This window comes from Euprymna scolopes, chromosome 6 (assembly GCF_053919585.1).
Source record: "Euprymna scolopes isolate OS-2025 chromosome 6, ASM5391958v1, whole genome shotgun sequence".
Classification (NCBI taxonomy): Eukaryota; Metazoa; Mollusca; class Cephalopoda; order Sepiida; family Sepiolidae; genus Euprymna; species Euprymna scolopes.
The window spans coordinates 139,742,999-139,764,171 of record NC_136487.1 but is presented as its reverse complement, the minus strand read 5'-3'; positions in this window follow the sequence as shown (position 1 = coordinate 139,764,171).

Below are 21,173 nucleotides of genomic sequence, written 5' to 3'. Positions count from 1 at the left end.
TTCTTATATATTGTGTCGTTGTTTTTATTAGTTGGTAATGTTAATTGTCTGTTGTGTATCTGGCTATTTAAGGAATGTTCTCGGTTTCGGTAAATTTTTAGTGCTTTTCTTTTTGTATTTGCCAAAAAATGTTGAGGGTATTGCAAGTTCATGAATGTACGTTCGATATACTCAAATTCTTCCACGATGTATTCTTCACTACATATTCTCAGGGCCCTAAGAAAAAATCCTATTAGAATACCTCTTTTTACTTTATCATCGTGATGAGAGTAAAAGTGTATGTAATCATTTTTATTCGTGACTTTCCGATGGACTTTAAAACTTAGATGATCATTGTTATTTATGATGTTGATGTCCAGAAAAGGTATGGAGTTGTTATTTTCTCTTTCATACGTATAATTAATAGTGGGTTCAATCTTGTTTAATTTATCAGTGATATTCTCTATTTTGGAAGATATAGGGAGAAAAATTAAAATATCATCAATATATCTATAGTAGGAGGTACCCTTGGGCAATTTATATTTCATGGGTCCGGTTTCGATGAATTCTAAAAATAGACATGCCAAAACCCCACTTAGAGGGTTACCCATGGGCAGTCCAAATTTTTGTTTATAGCAGAGTCCATCGAATGTGAAATATGTCATGTCAATGCATATACTTATAATTTTAATTATATTATCTATCGGCAAAGGTAATTTAATTTTTATTTTATTTAAGTGTTTTGAAAGAAGGTTGAGACATTTCTTGGTAGGGATATTGGTGTATAAAGATTCTATATCGACCTGCTGACAAAGGTGGGGGGATTGTAATAATGGAAACAATTGAATACAAAAATAAAATACTTCAACTATTACAAGATAAACACACATATGAAAAAACTACCTCCGAAATAATACATAAAGAAATTGACAAATTTAACAAATCTTACAAGAAATTAATACATAATGATAAAATATGGACTACCTATATAGAATACCATCCTAAAATCCCGACCTTATATGGTTTACCCAAAACACATAAAAATAATAATCCAATACGCCCAATCATCTCTGGCATTGGCAGTGCCACCCATAAGATAGCACGAGCGATCACAAAACTCCTAACGCCATTATTGGGCACAATTAGCAATTCCCATATAAGAAACTCTGGCGACCTTCTTAATAAGATAAAAAACATAGATATGAAAAATAAAACCATGAATAGTCTCGATATAGAATCTTTATACACCAATATCCCTACCAAGAAATGTCTCAACCTTCTTTCAAAACACTTAAATAAAATAAAAATTAAATTACCTTTGCCGATAGATAATATAATTAAAATTATAAGTATATGCATTGACATGACATATTTCACATTCGATGGACTCTGCTATAAACAAAAATTTGGACTGCCCATGGGTAACCCTCTAAGTGGGGTTTTGGCATGTCTATTTTTAGAATTCATCGAAACCGGACCCATGAAATATAAATTGCCCAAGGGTACCTCCTACTATAGATATATTGATGATATTTTAATTTTTCTCCCTATATCTTCCAAAATAGAGAATATCACTGATAAATTAAACAAGATTGAACCCACTATTAATTATACGTATGAAAGAGAAAATAACAACTCCATACCTTTTCTGGACATCAACATCATAAATAACAATGATCATCTAAGTTTTAAAGTCCATCGGAAAGTCACGAATAAAAATGATTACATACACTTTTACTCTCATCACGATGATAAAGTAAAAAGAGGTATTCTAATAGGATTTTTTCTTAGGGCCCTGAGAATATGTAGTGAAGAATACATCGTGGAAGAATTTGAGTATATCGAACGTACATTCATGAACTTGCAATACCCTCAACATTTTTTGGCAAATACAAAAAGAAAAGCACTAAAAATTTACCGAAACCGAGAACATTCCTTAAATAGCCAGATACACAACAGACAATTAACATTACCAACTAATAAAAACAACGACACAATATATAATAACCTAAATAAGACAGGCATTCAAATAACAAAACTAAACTCTTTAACAATTAGGGATCTAACACGTAAAATTATAACTAACACCAACATTAACACCAAAGCCGGAATATATTCCATACCCTGCCTTGATTGTGGAAAAATATACGTAGGAGAAACTCAACGTAATTTAAATAAAAGAATATATGAACACAAAAGAGATGTAAAAAACAACAATACACTCAACGCCATATTTTGTCACATCATGGAAAACGACCACCATTTTGATTTTAACAAAGCAACTTTCCTTAAACACATACATAACAGATCCACACGACGTTTAATTGAGTCAGCTATAATCTCCCATTCCAGCAAAATAATTAAGCAAAGAAAAGGTTTTTTCCACGTTGCTCCCTTTCTGTCGAAAATAATTATCAAAGAAAACAACTTAGACACCGGTTAAACGCGAAAAAAAAAAAAAAAAAAAAAAAAAAATTCGTAATTTCACTTAATTTTATTTTTATTTTACTTATTTACTGTATTTTATCATTATCTATTTTTAGACTCCATTTTATCACCTCCTATTCTTATTTTTAGATACCATCTTTTAAGTTACTGCGCTATTTTATCCCAATTCCATTATTTCTAATTTAAAAAAAAAACAAAAAAAAAAAACGATTCTTTCGTAATCTCGTGTCATTTTATTTATTTAATCTATCACCGCTATATTTCCAAACACAATTTTTAATCTCTACGATATTTTATCTTTTAGACGTAATCCACTACACTAGTTTACTCTAATTAGTTCTTCTCTCATAAAATGTATATACATGTATATATAACATCTAATTTACATAAGGAAAACACGCTGCTCTCCCCCATCATTATATATAGCCCCAATCCTCCGACTCTCTCGTCAATGACCATCCCTCTTGAAGAAGCCCGCATAAATCGGGCGAAACGTTGAGTATCCAGGTCCTTCCACCTCCATTTTATTTCATATCGTCGGATTTAATCCAGCTCAACAATCATATATATATATATATATATATATATATATATATTATTGAATGTGTATATTTATGACCATCGCTACGGCGTTTTTAGATGCGATGAACTTTAAATAAAAAATAACACAAGATATTTAAAATTTTTATTATAAAACAAGGTGGTCTATTCCAAAGATTAACTTTTGACATTCATAATTTAAATAATATTTAAGGAATATGGCCCCTACAGTTCGCTCGCTTCTAGCGTAATCTAGAGGGCAACTTTAATAAACTGTATAAAATAAGACTGTATTTTGACAATAACGTGTAGAATGTTGTTTTCCAAGTGGTCTATTGTGTCTGATTAATCAGCATAAATATAGGCATTCACATATTCTCAAAAGAAAATAATCTAATGAGGTGAAATCACACGAACGAAGTAACCAGATGACAGCCCCATTTCCTGAAATTATTGGTTCATATTAATGTTTCAAAATTATTTTCAAAATTAATTTGCATAATTTGCACACGCTACTCTTTATGATGACTTGTCAAACCAAGTTTACCTCAAAATAATCGATAGTTGCCAAATCTACAATGAAAATAAATAGAGTTGTCAATGTTAAGTTTGCTGTTTCCAAAACTCACCTTATATAAACGTTATGACAATGTTTATACAGGGTGTTTCAAAAGTCTTGGGAACATAACGATTTTTAATAACTCAAAAATTATTAGGAGTTGAAAAATGAAATTGGTACCGTTGGAAAGGTTAAAGTTTCAAGTTTTGTGGGGAATCTTCAAAGTTGCTCAATATGAGCACCATTCGTCACACGGCAGACATCTAGTCGATAGTCCATTTCCTGCCAAACGCGCTCCAGCATCTTGACGTCAATGGTTTCCACAACTGCCGTTACTCAAGCCTTTAGTTCGTCAATATCTCTTGGAAGGGGCGGCACATAGATTTGTTGCTTGACAAAGCCTCAAAGGAAAAAGTCACACGGGGTAAGATCTGGAGACCTAGGAGGCCAGGGCATGAGAACGTCATCACCTCGCCCAGATCTCGCAATCCATCTACCAGGCAGCCTTGTGTTAAGAAACTGCCTTACTCTAAGACTCCAGTTTGGTGGTGCACTATCTTGTTGAAAAATGAAGTCATCAGATTCTGCTTCTTTCAACTGAGCCATTAACCAGTCTCCCAGCATGTTGAGATAGGATTCACCAGTGATAGTTGCCTCTTCAAAGAAGAACGGTCCATAGACATCTTTCTTGGAAATTTCACAAAACAAATTCACTTTTGGTGAATCTCGCTCGTGCTCAAGAAGTTCATGAGGATTCTCAGTACCCCATATGCCAGTGTTATGCTTGTTAACTTTGCCATTCAGATGGAAGGTCGCCTCATCGCTAAAAACAAACCGGTCATCAAAGCCGTTATCTTCCAACTTCTCTTGCATTGCAATGCAAAAGTCACGGCGAAGTAGCTTATCAGTGTCCTTCAACTTTTGGACCAACTTGAGCTTGTAAGGTACTATTCACAGTCGTTTCTTTAAGAGACGCCAGACAGTTGCTGGAGCAAGCTGAAGTTCCCTGCTGGCTCTTCTTACTGATTTACGGGGGCTCCGCTGAAAGGCTGTCCGAACTTGCTCAACTGCATCTTCTGAAGTTGAAGAGCGACCTGTTCGCTTACTTGGGCACAAACACCCATCTTTCACAAATTTAGCATGCCATCTGGCAATGGATTTCCTTTCAGGGACTTCTTTTTTAAATTTCCTGAGAAATGCACGCTGAACACATGTCCACGATTCAGTCTTTGCAAATTGGAGGACGCAAAATGCCTTGTCTTGTTTAGAGAACGCCATTACTGCACCTGGAAAGATAAGACGAAAATCATTAGTATGACCAAAAACTTGATTAAGCAAGCTTTAAAATGACACCAGTTTCATTTTTTTACCTGGAATAGTTCATGAGATATACACATTTGTAATGTTCCCAAGACTTTTGAAACACCCTGTATAACAGCGCTCTTTAGTTTTATTTATGCGTCCAATGTTACTGTTAATTTCGTCATCATTTATCGTAATTTATTGACATTTGTGCTCAGACTTTTTTTACTTGCGTATCTCTCGTAACGATTATCAGTTTATCTTCTGAAACATGACAGAGAATCTTATTACCAGCCAATAAATAATTTTATTGCGCACTAGCAAAATATTCGTACGCTTAAAACGAGCAGAAATGTTTCCATACCTTGCGTTTCGTTGACCTAGTTTGGTTTAGACTTATCTCTGGTTTCGGGTAATTCATATTTGATCGCTGATTAACAGCAGTTGTTTTAATAACAGTAAAGTGAACCGGACAGGTGCTTCTGTTTATGGATTTAATATCTGGAGATCATGCACGATTAGTCAACACTAGGCTATTCGAAGAGAGCGATTTGCTGATAATGATTCATGCTGGATTAAAAAAAAAAAGAATCTTAACCAGATCTCAATTCTCCTTCAATGTGGTAATAAGGATATAGACTGCAGAATTTCGCTGGAGATAAAAACCAATGGCTGTCAAGAAAAAAACTCATAGCAAATGTTCTGACTACATGTATAACGGAATTCGTCGAGAAGTTTAAAAAAAGCGTGACAATTTTATTTTTCTCGAGGTTAGATTCTACAACTTTTTAATTAAAATTCATATAGATTCAATCTACTCATTAATTATGGATAAGAAAGTGTTTCTAGTTTTGGGAGGAAAGTGATAGTGTCACCGCGTATCATTCTGTATATAAATAGTTATAGATTAGATAAGAAAGTTACCTTAACTGCATTCGTACGTTTTCTGGTTAACTCATATTGAAAACGACGATTCATGCCTGCTCTTCAAAAAACATGACATGGTTTTATTGGTTAGAGAAATCTTTATTCAGATTTGATTCGCCTCGCTGAATCGATTCAGTTCTTTTTCTTCTTTCTTCATTTTTTTCTTTTATCTTGAATCAGGTTTCCCCCTTAAACTCAGGGCAGTAGATTGTAAAACTGACGAACAAGAACTGAACTCTGTACATGCGTTTTTATTTATACATGTGTATGGCTGTAATTCCTGCACTCAACATTCACTCTCTGACCCGTTTCGCAACACAGATACACACTCTGTCAACAGAAGTCTCTGAGTTTGATGTATGTCATCGGTAACCTCTGTTAACCCCTTTGTACTCCCTGGCACCACAAGTTTCGTTCATTCAAGAACGCGTTACTCGCGTTATTCATGTTATGGACCTCATAACGTGTTTTAGAGTAAACACCAAGCACTTGGGGAAAAGAATATAAGAAAAATTCAATCGGTACACAGGTGGTATGCAGTGAAGACGAAAGGAGGCAACCCCCCCTGATAGCGTTGTAATCGAATACATAGGATAAACTACCCATGTTTCATGCGCCCAAACCAATCCATATGACTGGAAATGGCAGAGAAGGGCGAATTTAATGTAGACAACCGCTTTGCAAAGTGGCGCAAAGAACTAATATTGTATGGCACAAGGATATAGAACGATGTGTCGAGATGTTACGCTGATACGCAAAAGAAGAGATTATCTTGGGTGAAATAAACGAACCGATCTTCCGATATTCTATGGAGAACTATTCATCAAAGAAGAGCTTGCGAAAATATTTACAGGAAAAATAAACAAGGTTACTCCCGCTTAAGGCGATGCAAAGTGGAGGTGCTGGTCTCCCGATCTGACACGGAATTACTTGTCGACGAAAGAGGCAGACAACGCTGATACCGATAAGACAGACACGGGCAAGAAATGCGAGTTTATATCCAGAATGCATTGCCGCCTACTGAGTTTCAAACCTCTTTGAAATTAGATTATTATTTCCAGTGAGCAGTTTATCTTTCCTTCTGAATATCACACATATTATCCAGCTATATATTTTACATTGTGTATCGTTCCTTCTTTTTTTATCCTTAAAACTTTTGTAAATATTTAATATTAAAGAAAATGTTTTGTAAATATATATTTTTCTTTTAAATCTTTAAAAGTTTGTAAATATATTTTTAAAAAATCTTGCTCGCAATCATTCAAATATGTCTGCTATTTGACCTGTTTACAAGTTTAGAAACAACTAATGACAATGTCAAGGTCGAACAAGGAAAATTTCTGCATATTTAACATGTGTTTTTACGAAAATTAGGGGAAATAATCATTTTATAGTTAAATAATTAGAGATTTATAAAGAATCGGAATCAGTCATTGTATCGGAATCGAGAATTTAGCACGGAATTGGTAATTATACCAGAATCTGGAAAAATATTGGAATCATCGCATCAGATATATATATATATATATATATATATATATATATATATATGTGTGTGTGTGTGTGTGTGTGTTTGCGTGTGTGTGTGTAATGTTGGGACGATTAATAGGAATTGGAAATCGTAAAAATCGGATTTTCTGGGGTATTAGAATTGAAAAAAATCCAACGTAATTTCCGTTGTCCAAAACAATTCTTTTAATGTTTTAATTCGTTTTTGTTTAAACTTTACTTTTTCATTATAGTACTGTCAAATTCAACTGTTTTTTTTCCAAATTTTGACCCCTTAGATATTATTTTACCTCCTAAAACCCAAATTGAAATTTATCCACATGTTCACAATGTTAACGTCACCGGCTTTAATGCTACAATTTCGGTTTCGATTCTAGTTTATGGCATCCAAACATTTTTTTTAACCCTCGAAATCTCAACTATATAATAATATATACGAAATCTGGACAAATTAAAATATATTTAAGTGTATTTTACGCCCGGGCAAAGCCTGGCGCACCCAGATACTATATATCTAATATATAAATAGATATATGTCTGTCTGGCCCCATAATTTCAAACTTTATCTCTTCAAAAACCAAAATAACCAGAGCGGCGCTAGGGACCTTAAATTATTGGATTTTTTGCAGACCGTTTTTATGGGTCTTTAGCCAGTTAAAATATTTTTAAGGGGTCAAAAATGCGTAAAAATTGAAAAAAATAGTTATACATTTTGTACATCCATCTTAGTTAAGTTTTAATTTTTAATCAGTTCATATGCGTTGATACAGTCGTAACGTCACCAGCTTTGAATGCCTCAGTTTTGCTTTCAGTTTCGATTCTAGCTGAAGGCACCCAAATACTTTTTTATTTCTGAAATCACGACTCTATAATAATATATACGAAATTTGGAAAAATTATAATATCGTATATAAGCGTATTTCAGCGTATATCAGTACGGTTAGGAAAACAAGAAACCGTAAGGAACTTCCAGAGTCTAGCAGTTCTAGGGAAGAAACTATTAGAATAGAAGGCCATCTTACATCTATGGATCTCTAAAGTGTAGAGGTGGTATTTTGCTGGTTGTCAGGTTTCTAGGGGGTATTATTTATATCGAGGAAGTATAAGAAGTTCGGCAAAGCATCCACTATTACAATTGCGATACAGGCAGAGGGATGCAACATTTCGTCGATGGGACAGAGGTTGAAGATTGGATAACAGTATATATATATATATATATATATATATATATATATATATATATATATATATCTTGGAAGGAAACATGTCTAATCTTATGCACATACACGTAGTTTTGGCGATAAAATACATTACAAGCAGACTGAAACATGATATGGAATCGTAATTTTTTTTACATATTATTTAGATACAAAAGTACAAACCTATCTTAAAATAAATAAACATGCCATTTATTTCATTCATTCTCTAATGGATCAGCTAAACGCAAAAACGATTGTGGAAGATACCTAAAACTGTGCATATATTCTCTCAGCTATAGTGAATGCAACATACAAGTTAAGAACGGATGAAGGTGGACAAGGTAAGTGAAAAATAAACTAAATATCAGAATTTCACAAATGTAATATATATATATATATATATATATATATATATATATATATATATATATATATATATATATATGGAAGCATTATATGGTCATGAACCAGTTTTACTTTTTGAACTTTTAATTTTCCTTGCCTGATGAGATCTATTATGATCGAAACGGTCTACACATCGTAGCAAGATATGACTGCATTTACATAGTGATTAATAAAAAAATATATAATTTACTCTCTTTGATTGAGCACTATCACCGACCTTTGTTGGAAATCAATTACCCTTTGTTTTAGGATATCTCTCTTAATGGAATATATATATATATATATATATATATATATATATATATATATATATATATATATATATATATCAAGTTTATGAGGGTTTTTGAAACATGAAAACGATGTCATGTTTTGTTCTATTTAATATTTTTATATATTTATATAGCTCTTGTACACAAAAAATAATAAATTAATAACCAATATCCAATTAAATATATTAAACAAACTATAAAAAAAATAATAAAATTGATAGATTACGTCTCCTTCAATGCAAAAAAATACACTAACAAACGCATCCCCATGGTTTTGTCCCACGGCTAACACATGCAAAAAGTTACAACGCACCTTAAAAAAACTTATAACAACCGAAAAAATAACGCCACTGTGAAACTCATAAGCTTATACTCATAAACGCAATCAAACAACCATCCAATCGTTCAACCATTCTCACCTTCTTACGAAACACACACACAGCAACACGGTAATTACAGTGCTTTATATGTACACACATAAATACCACGCCTTTGTTCAACATACTCGAAACTAACATTTCTATAAAACCATCGCATCTAACTTGTGACAGTTCAAATGTCATATATTATATACATTGCTCCATTTGTCAATGGAGGATATATTGGAAGAAACTCTGATCCGAATCCGCCGAAACAATCATAAAACAACAATCGGATTAAAATCCTCCACCCAACTAGCAAGCCATTTCAATTTAACATGACACACACTAGGCAATATTAGATGCTTCCTGATAGACTCTAATGGGTATTTATTTGCTTCCCAACGAGAGAAAATTAGGCATGACGGGTTTTTAATGTAGAGAGGGGGTAGGGGGAAGGTGAAATGGGACCAGCTCCCGAGCGGTGGGAAATGTGAGCCCGTAGTGAGTTGGCTGGTTGGTTGTTTCAGGTTATTTAAGGCCGAATCCTGTGATTTTGAAGAAAAAAAAAATAATAGAATATGTTTGTTTTTCAAGTTTGTTTCTATTTAACCATAGTCGGGACCCTAACAGGTACTACCACTCCGGGTCAGAGTGGACCTGGGAGCAATAGCAATTAAATGGTGGCTTCACACTCCCCAAAGCTGAGGCCTCACTATCGGATATAGTTTAAGGTCATATGCAGGATCAGCCGGTAGTGAGAGTCTCTCTTGGTATATAGGGTTGCCTCTCCATGGATCAGGAGCACATTGCCACAAGGACAATGGTCTTTGATTGTAGTATTTACCGGGACAGATACTACACTTCCGATTCAACACACAGAAGATAGGCCCCAACACAGACCTCGGCTCTATCAAGCCATAGAAGTATTTCCAAAATAATAATAAACCCAATCATCTACACCTACATATATGCATATACGTATGTATAAACTGAACTTCTTTTTCTATATTGATTTCAGTATGTATAATCCATCCTTTTGTCAGATATATCATTTTCGTTTGACTCTTAAATTACTACTATTATAATTATCATTATTCTTATTATTATTACCATTATTTTCGTCGTACTTAACGTTCCATTTGCACTATCTATATTCCTATAGTATATGCATTTATCAATATTTTTTGGTATCTATTTATACATCTTTAACTCCATATCTCTACTTGTCCACTTACTTTATGTATTTTAAACTCTTCCGACTTACGGTTACCAATACTACAATCTAAAAGGTTATGGGCACAAAAAGCTACATTTCAAAGATTTATTTTAGAAATTTATTTTTATTAAATTAGGCTTTTTACACATGATCAAAATTATAAGACCAGAGACAAAAATTCTATTAAATTGTACAAAAAGTATATGAAAACATTAAATAATCAAACTTAATAATGAGTTCTACCTCCACTGCTTATGATGACTTCAAAAATTCTTTGGGGCATGCTAGTGATAAGGGTTTTCATTTAGATGCAGGGGATTCTGCTCCAGTTTCTGAAGATGGCTTCACGAAGTTCATTTTTGTTGAATATTGTTTGACATTTCGACAAACACCTCTCGTCATCCATCCACAAACATTTTCAATTGGGTTTAAGTCTGGTGAGCATGCAGGATGTCCCAAGAGATGGATTCCATTTTCTTGTAGAAAGCTCAAGGTCTTGCAGGGTGGATTGCAGCATTATCCTGTTGGAATAACTATCCATACCCACAAAAACGATGACACTCCATCATCAAAGATGCTTTTTGTAGCATGCTAACATAACCAGCTGCTGTCTGACGACCCTGCACTACCTGGAGCTCCATTGTAAGAAAATGCACCCTGTACCATTAAGGACTATCCACCATTATGACGTGTGGAAAAAATTTAAGGGGCATATTTTTGTCATGCCAATATCACTGGAAGCCATCAGGACCATCTAAATTGAATTTTTCATCAGAAAACAGGACTTTCTTCCACTTCTTAACGTCTCAGGTTTGGTATTCAGGACCAACTCTTAAGCGGTCCACATTGTGACGTGGAAGCAACCGAGAAATTTGTTTACGCTTTTTATTTACCATGCCTTTTTGTTGCAAGTATCGTCTGATGATTATTGGGCTGCAATCAGCATCTGTAACCGCCTTAATTTGACTAGAAAAAAAAGTCCTTTGTCATTCATAACAAGCCGTCTGATTCTCCTATTCAACGCAGGAGAAATTTGGGGGGGGGGATACCAAATGATTTTGCTTTTCCACAATTCTCAGTGTTCTTTAGAAAGTTGCAAATAACAGTTTTACTGCGATCTACCTTAACTGCTATCGTTCGCTGTGACAAACCTTGCTTGTGGAATCCTAGAATTCGAGAGCGCTCAACTTCGGTTAGTTTTCTTGCTTTAGGCACGGTAACACTTTTACACAGTGATTGCTAATCTCTAACTGAACTAAAAACATTAGAATTACAATAAATCAAACAATTTATACCCTTGGTCTTATAATTTTGATCATGTGTAAAAAGACTAATTTAATAAAAATGCAAATTTTTAAATAAAATATTTGGAATGTACCTTTTTGTTTCCATAACCTTTTAGATTGTAGTATTAGTAACCTTAAGTTGGAAGAGTTAAAAACCCACCCCTAAAAAGGGCTTATTTTAAAGATTTTTAAGTGGTCTTGAATATTTGATCAGCAGTGTATGTGTGTGTGTTTATGTATGTGTGTGTATATCTGTACAGTTATATGTATGTATATGTATACTTTTTTTTCATTTTTCTTCCTTTGAAGATTGTACTGCTGGGTATGGGGCAGCTAAACTAGCTGCCAACATTACCCCGCTTTTTATTGAAACCAACCGAGAGCTCTTTTTAGTATCCTCGCTATTCCCTTAAGTGCAATTGTCTGGATCTCTTTTGCACTTGGTTCACCAGGAATATTAGTTAGGTAGGACTTCAGGTTCTTCTTCATAAGCCCTGTGGCACCTATGATTGATATCTTTTTTATTTTATTTTATTTTTTTTATTTTTCTTCCTTTGAAGATTGTAATGCTGGGTATGGGGCAGCCAAACCAGCTGCCAACATTGCCCCGCTTTTTTATTGAAACCAACCGAGAGCTCTTTTTAGTATCCTCGCTGTTCCCTTAAGTGCAATTCTCTAAATCTCTTTTGCACTTGGTTCACCAGGAATATTAGTTAGGTAGGACTTCAGGTTCTTCTTCATAAGTCCTGTGGCACCTATGATAACTGGTATGATCGGTATCCCCTTTAGGTTCCAGTTTCTTTTCATATCATACATGAGACCTTGGTATTTGGTCCGTTTCTCTCTTTCAGCTCTGTTAAGGCCGCCATCAGTAGGAACACTCACTTCAATCAAGGTTGCAACTCTCTCTGACTTATTCCATATAACTATGTCAGGTTTCACAGGCTTTACTATTAGACTCGTTAAAAGACTTATTAATATTTTTTAAAATCATATATATATATATATATATATATATATATATATATATATATATATATATATGGGTGTATAACATATATATAAATGTGTGTGTGCGTGTGTTTTGTGATGTATTCATATATTTATGTGTGTGTAATTCATATATATGTAAATACGTGTGTTTTTGTGCTGCCTTACATGCTCATGTATATTGGTATATATATATATATATATATATATATATATGTATATATATATATATATATACGTGTGTGTGTATATTTGTGTGGGTACGCATATATGTGTGTGTACGCACGTGTATTTGCATATGCAGATGTAGATGTACATGCAGATATATTTCTATGTGCACATGTATGTGTATATATATGGATCAGTACATATGCGTGTGTATGTGTGCTTATCTATGTATATATGCGTAGGCATGTATACATGTTTGTGTATACATATGATTATTTATATGTATATGTGTATGTATATATGCATATACAATGTACACAATGCATATAAATATATACGTTATATATGGCTGTATAATATGGATGTATATGCGTTGATGTGGATGTCATATGAAGATGTAAACATATATATTTTGATATGTATGCACACAAATTTTTGTGCAGGCTTTACTATTTGTTTGTGGTTAAAAAATTATCAGCACGCAAGGACCTTTCAGGAAAGCGTGTATATCTGTTGGGACCTCCGTTAGCAGTTGAAGTGCAGTCGCATCTCTCTCACCGGTGTTGGAATTAGTAGCGCTATTTATAGTGCTAATCGGTGTAAATTCCTCTGTTCAAGGAAGGCCGATATAACCCACCCTTCTTTGAAAATATCCCGTCTGGGATTAATAACGTTTTTGTTTTGGGTTCACCCTAATCAATTCTGTTGATTTCCATTTTCTGTTTGATCTTCTGTTGTCCGGAGCTGTCTCTTGTATGGGCACCTGAAAAGTATCAAACACTGTGTTCATGATGTCCTCCTCGGGCGATCTGGTCACCTCACTGTTCGAGTATTTTTCCGAATTTGGTTAGTGTGACGTTTGTGCACGAAGTCTGATCCCTTAATCATGTAGACCATATTGCCTATTTTTTTCTCAACAATGCCAGCCTTCCAGAAAGTCTTATTATTTTTGTGAATCTTGTAGAAACCGCTTTCGCCAACTTTATACCGTTTTTTTGTTATTGTTTTTTTTTTTTTTAGGTTTGGCTTATCCTGGTTTGGTAACAACTTATGAAAAATCGATCTAACCTTACGTCCGAACATAAACTCAGCAGGTGTCTTCGATATTTCGATGTTTGCATTCGAAGTGACTCTGTAGACTTGTAAGACTGTTGGATTGCCTTATCCGTCGGTGACCCACTAGCTTTTTTCAGAGCTCTCTTGAATGTGTCAACGAATTTCTCTGCTTGTTCATTACTTCTTGGGTGGTATGGCGGAATGGTTATATGCTCGATTATATGATCCTCGCAAAAATGTTTAAATTCGGTAGACGTAAATTGCGTTCTATTGTCTGTAACAAAGCAGTCTACTACTCCGAACCTAGCGAATAGTTCATGCAAGAACTTGACAGTTACCTCGGATGTGGGATTCTTAAATTTTAATACTTCCGGCCATTTAGATAGGCTGTCTACAACAATGAGATAGTAGAACCCATCTAGCGGTCCTGCAAAACCTTAATGAATCCTAGACCAAGGTCGGTCCGGTTTTGCTCACGATCCGAATTGGGCCGGAGGCGCTTTCATAGCTAATGCGCATCCTCTACACTCCCTGGTTTTTCCTACTATATCCTTATCCATGTTTGGCCAATAAACGAAAGAGCGCATAAGGCTTTTCATTCTTGATATACCTAGATGTCCTACATGGAATTCCTTGAGGATTATTTTCTGTAATGTAGCAGGAATTACGACCCTGTCGCTATATAACAGGACGTTATCGCAAATTGAATAAATTTCTTCACCCAGTTTGTTATTGTTGATCCTTTCTTTCGTGCGTATAATAAATTCGTCCACCTCTGCCTTACTCTTAATCTCATCAAGCGTTACTGGAAGGTCTCTTATTGTGTCACATAACGTATTTTTTACTTCAACTTCCGCTTGAATGGCTGCTATTGCCATATCCTCCAATGGTTTTGTCTGTTTAGGTATTAACATCGATACCTGTCTACATGACCAAATTTTTTTCATTTGAAAATTGTAATTCAGAAGTATGGTACCCCATCTTTGGAGTCTATTCGCCGTATGTTGTTGTAGTCCCTTTTTCGATCCGAAAATTGTTAATAATGGTTTGTTGTCTGTTTGTAACAGAAATCGCTTACCGTGCAGGAAACGATGAAATTTCTTTACCGCGAATATAATGCTTAGCGCCTCTTTTTCAATTTGTGAGTTCTTTTCGGCTGGTAAAAATGATTGGGATGAATGTGCCTATGGGTTTTACTTTTTCATCATGCATTTTGTGTAAAATGCATGCTCCTATGCCATAAGAGCTGGCATCGTTTGCAACTATAATTTCACGCTTGGGATTATAATGTGCTTGAAACAAGTCAGACGTTAAAGTCTCTTTAATTTCCCGAAATGCTTCGTCGTACTCTTGCGTCCAGAACCATTTTTGGTCTTTCCTTAACAGTTCAAATGCATTGTAGTAATTTGCCAAACCAAAGAAACTTTGAAAAGACGCAATATTTTCTGGAACAGGCATATTCTTTATTGCACACGATCTATCTGGATCCGACCTTCTTCCATGTTTATCGATTATTTGCCCCAAGTATTTTGTTTTCTCCATGAAAAATGTACATTTTCCTGTTTTACTTTAAATCCATAATCATGGATCCTTTTGAATACTTGGTTTACATGAGCTTTGTGGTTGTTCTTTGCTAGCGCTTTTCATTAACACATCGTCCAGGTAGCCTACTGCGAAATCTAACCCATTTAACATAATGCCCATAATTTGCTGAAAAATCGAAGGAGCGACTTTGACCCCAAAAGGAAGTCTGTTAAACTTGTACAATCCCTTATGGGTATTAATACATAGCAGCTTTGAACACTTCTCATTGACTGGAACTTGTAAGTACGCGTCACTTAGGCCGATTGTAGAAAAATATTTCCCTCCATTCAGTTCCGCAATATCTCTTCATAGCTCGAAAGAGAATAATGGTGATCTTGTAATGCCCTGTTTCATCCTGTCGCGAAGTCGGCGCAAACCCGAATCTCCTTACTCTTCTTTTTGATGTAAACCGTTGGTGCCGCCCACTCAATATGATCAATTTTTCCGATGACACCTATGTTTTCGAATCTTTCTAATTCACCGTCTATCTGTTCTATAACGGCGTATGGAACATATCTTTTCTTTCTGAACACTGGCTATTCATTTACTTTTATGTCAAATTTTGCTACCGCTTTTGTACACCTTCCCAAACCGCCTGAAAATACGTCTGGGAAATTATCTTTTAACTCCCTCTTAAGCTTTTCTGCCTCCACATTCGAATCCTCAACCTTTTGGCAAAATGAGCTTAAAGGCAGATCCCATAGTCTAAACTTTTCGAACAGATCAGTTTCAAAGAGGTTGTTTGATTTTCGCATGACAAAAATTCTTGCTTTTTCGGCTCTGTTCTGGAAAAAAATATTCGTCAATAATTCTCCTTCGAAGGTATTTTTTTCGCCACTAACGCTTCTCGCCGTTTTATGTGATTTAGTCATAGTGGGTCTCCCAAGCCTCTTCCATATCTGTACATTATTAATGGAAATGTCAGACCCACTATGAAGCTGTAGCCTTACTTTCTTTTTAAACATTTTGACCTGTACATATTTCCAGATATTTTGTTCCTCAAGTTTAATTTTCGGTCCTGGATATGACCTTAAACTATATCCAGTCGTGAGGGCCCAACTCGTGGGCGTTGGGGAGTGTGGAGTCACCCTTTAATTACCATTGCTCCCAGGTCCACTCTGACCCGGAGTGGTAGTACCTGTTAGTGTCCCAACTATGGGTTAAATTGAAACCGACGTGAAAACAACAAATATATTCTATTAAAAAAACAATTCTACAAAATCTTTGGATTCGGCATTAAATAACCCGAAAAGGGTTGATATGCCGTAAAACAAAAACAACCAACCAACCAATCAGGTTCAATTTTCGTAAGTTTAAGATTTTTTTCTACAATGCGATACTTTAGGCTCTTTCTGGTTGCAGTTTTCAGATTGTTTGAATTTGTAGGGACACTCATTGTACCCATGTATATTTCCACACCTCCAACATGGTCCAGGCGGATCTTTTCCCTGTTTCTTTCTCTGGTTATTTTTTGAAGTCGAATTTTTCTTTTTAATATGCGACACTCCGCTTTCCTCTATGTCTCGACTGTCTTGTTTCAACGCAATAAACCGTTCACAGTCTTCCGCTAAGTTTTGTAGTTTTAAATTTTGTTTGTTTTCGAGTTTATTTAAAACACGACGCCTGATTTCAGCGTCTTTATTTAAGACCAGCCCTTGCACAAATATTAAACATTTAAAATTATCTGCTGATAATTCCTCCAGTTTAAAATCGTCGCAATGCTTGGTCACTATACTTGCATAAGTAGCGTAGTCATCTTCCTCTCTTCTAGTGACATTCATACATTTATATCGCCTATGGAAAACAGACGTTTTTACAGAAAACAGTTCTGTAAGTAGCGTAACTGTTACTTGGAAGCTCAACTCACTGGTCTTTTTTGGGCGAATAAAATTCACGAACTTTGTATGCTCAGCTGTTCCAAATTTCTTTAGCAGAAGTCTAACTTTTTTCGCGTCTGACCAGGTACCACAATCCGATATAAAAATATCCTCATATCGTCTATAGTATTGGACGAAAGTGACATCGTCTTCTGGAATATAATTGAAATTTTCGTACTCTTGCATAATTTGAGCGAATTCTCGTAATTCCCCGTCAAGCCCGGATCGGGCGACGCCGGCAATCATCGGTGTCAGCCGAGCGTTGTTCAAATGCTGAAACGCTAATTCGACTTTAAGAAGTTATTTTTATTTTCTATTTTTTTATTTTATGGTTAGTTACTTTTAATAATTTATTTAATTTGAATATTTTTTGTACTTCAATTTCTGGGAGTTTGCTTAGCCAATGAAAAAGCGATATGTAAATGAAAGCAGACGACATTCGAATTGGAAGAAATCGACTGAACCCTAAAAAAGCAGACAAACAACTATATTTTCAGAGTCGCCAAACAGAAAAAATGACAGGCAAGGAAATAAATCTGTGCGTGCTAGAAAAAGAAATGGAAACGCCGATGCAGACAATCTTATTAGAAATTGCTTTCCCGGGAGCTTCTGGGTACATATTTACTCGAATTTATGTGGAGACAAAAATTTGGAAACGACCTTTTGTCTCCATCATAAATCACATTTCCGAAAGCTACCGGTTGGGGGGGGGGCTTCCTTTTATTTCCTCTACTTCATAACCCCCCTCTTTCCTGTCTATGGCCGATCAACAGTCGACCGAAGTAAAAGATTTCTTAGGAAATATCCTCATCTCAAGAAAGTCCTTCCGCCGGCAATTAACAACCGTAAAAAAATCACTATTTCTTGAAAAAAAAAAATTCTATTTCTATGTAATCCCCTGTTAAAAAAACAGCCTGACTGAACCAAAAGTTTTGAAAATAAAATAAAAAACAAGAAAAAAATACGGTTAAAGAAAAACAAAAAATTGTACTTACACCTAACATTTATACGGGTAAACAACTTTTTCTTGCTGTTGAAAAATATTTTGCAAAAAAAAAAAAATAAAATAAAAATAATAATAATAAATAAATACTAAGATAAATTAAATAAACATATTTGCTTTTTTCAATGTAGGTTTTTTGTTATTTTTTGATAATTTGAATTTGTATTTTTTTCCGGTTTGTTTTGCTTTTTTCCTTAGTCTGCGTCTGTTACGCCGCTCGGCTGTCATCGATGATTGCCGGTCTCGCCTGTGTTTATATCTTTAATTAAGTTTTTACTATATAGTTTAGTTTCAAGGAGGTTTCCTGTTCTTCTGAGGTATTTCTTTCCAATTTTCTCTTTCATTTCTCTTACTTTGATGGTGGCTACTTCCAGGACTCCCAAGTATTTGTAGCTATCATGTTCATCTTGTACACCCATCTTTGTTTGATACCATAACTTCCGTAGCTTTCAGTTTTCCGCTCCTCATGATCATGAGTACGCACTTTTCCATACCGAATTCCATTCGAACATTCTGGCTAAAGACTCTCGCTGTGTTTATTAGCGTCTCTAGTTCTGTCTATGCTTTTGCAAACAGTTTCAGGTCATCCATGTACATTAGGTTTTTCATTTTTTTCGTTTGTATTAGTAAACTTGTATTCGGCTTGGCTTTTTCTTAGCATATTGTGTAGGGGTATTATGGTTATGACGAACAGTAGTGGTGATAGAGAATCACCTTGAAAAAAAAAACTCTGTATTATAATCCAAGTTATGTATTGTCTATCAGCTGTCAGTTCAAGTCCGCATGTTCTCATTACATTTTCTATCAAATTGATAATCTTGCCTTGTATTTTGTGCATTCTGAGGCATTCTATTATTCATGCTTGCGGAATCCTGTCATACGCTTTCTTTTACTCTATCCATGCCATGGCTATATTCTTTTTTTTTTTTTACTTTAAACCTCATTCAGAATCCTTTGTATAATATGGCATGTGTTCCTCTTTTTCCTTTCTAGCCTCCTTTCTGTTTATCTGTGCGTAGTCCGCGATTATGAAGGGAATAATAAATCTGTCCCCTCGGTTGGGCTGTTAGTATTATCGGTAAATATTTTATTGGCTAGTAGTCACTGGGAATGTTTCCGTTTTTCAAGTATTTTTGCACCAGTGTGGTTCTACCTTTTATCACCCATTCCAGCACGTCTGCTTCGTAAATACATTTATTTTTATGTTCTGAATTAGTTTTTCATGTAGTGCTGTGAATTCTTAACGTGTATTCCGCCGTGGCGGGGTTTTCTCCAATATTAGAGTTGTCTTGAGTGTTTTCTTTCCGATTTCCTTCTCTGTCCCTTCTTCGATTTGCTATGACCCTTCCTTCATGTTTTTCAGCCATTTGACACCTCTATTATGATCTTATCGCTGTTCCTATATTTGCTACCAGTAGTGTTTTGTTTCTGTTGGGGCCGGTCCTGTTCGTGTTTTTCTTCCGTTCACATTGTGATGGAATTGGCTTTCATTGTTTTCAAAGGTCCTGTGTTCCTTGTACTGTTTATATTTGTATCTGTGTTCCTTGTACTGTTTATATTTGTATCTGTATCATCTTATTCTTCTTCCTGTTGTTGCTATTTTTGCTTCACTCTGTTAGTCACATTTAGAAATTTTTGCTGACGACACTATCATCCATGGCAGCACATCAAAAGCCGTAAACGACCAAGTTCTCTTTGATACTCTCTCCTTTGATCTTTAGCATGTGGTACAATGGGGGAAAAGTGGCTGGTTACTTTTAATGCATCTAAAACCAAGCTTCTATATTAACATCATCAACGTTCTGATCTCCATCTGGCATCAATTGAAATGAATGGCTCTTGGCGAGGCTCTATGTTTTGACAAGCTTCTGGGCTTGACCTTTACTCTTGATCTAAAATGGAATACGTATATCAAATCCGTTGACAAGGTCGCTGGAAAAATGATGGGATCCTTCTAGCGATCCAGTAGATATCTACCTGCTGATGCAATTCTCTACCTATATAAGAGCGAAGTGCGTCTAAGGATGGAGTATTCTTGTCACATCTGGGCAGGAGCTGCTAGAAAAACCTTATCCTACCTTGGCAGAATTGAAAATAGACTTCGTAACCTTTTCCCTTTCCTGCATCCTCTTTCTCACAGAAGAGATGTTACGAGACTGTCTCTGTTTTATCGTTATTTTTATGGCAAGTACTCGTCTAAGCTCCAATCTATGGTCATCCCTCGCAAAACATTCACGAGAAACATTCGATTGGCTGTAAACACTATCAATAATTTCCCACACGCTTTTTCTGTGCCTAAACCTAAACGTAGATTCCATGAACAAAGCTTCTTTCTTAGAACTACACACCTGTGGAACTCTCTTCCGTTTACCTGCTTTCGAACTGACTACAATATGGTTGTCTTCAAGTCCGAGTTTTGCAGGTCTTACACATTTAAAGTTTCTATGTGTTTCGTGTTCAAGCGAGGGTGTTTTTTATGTTCCATCATTTG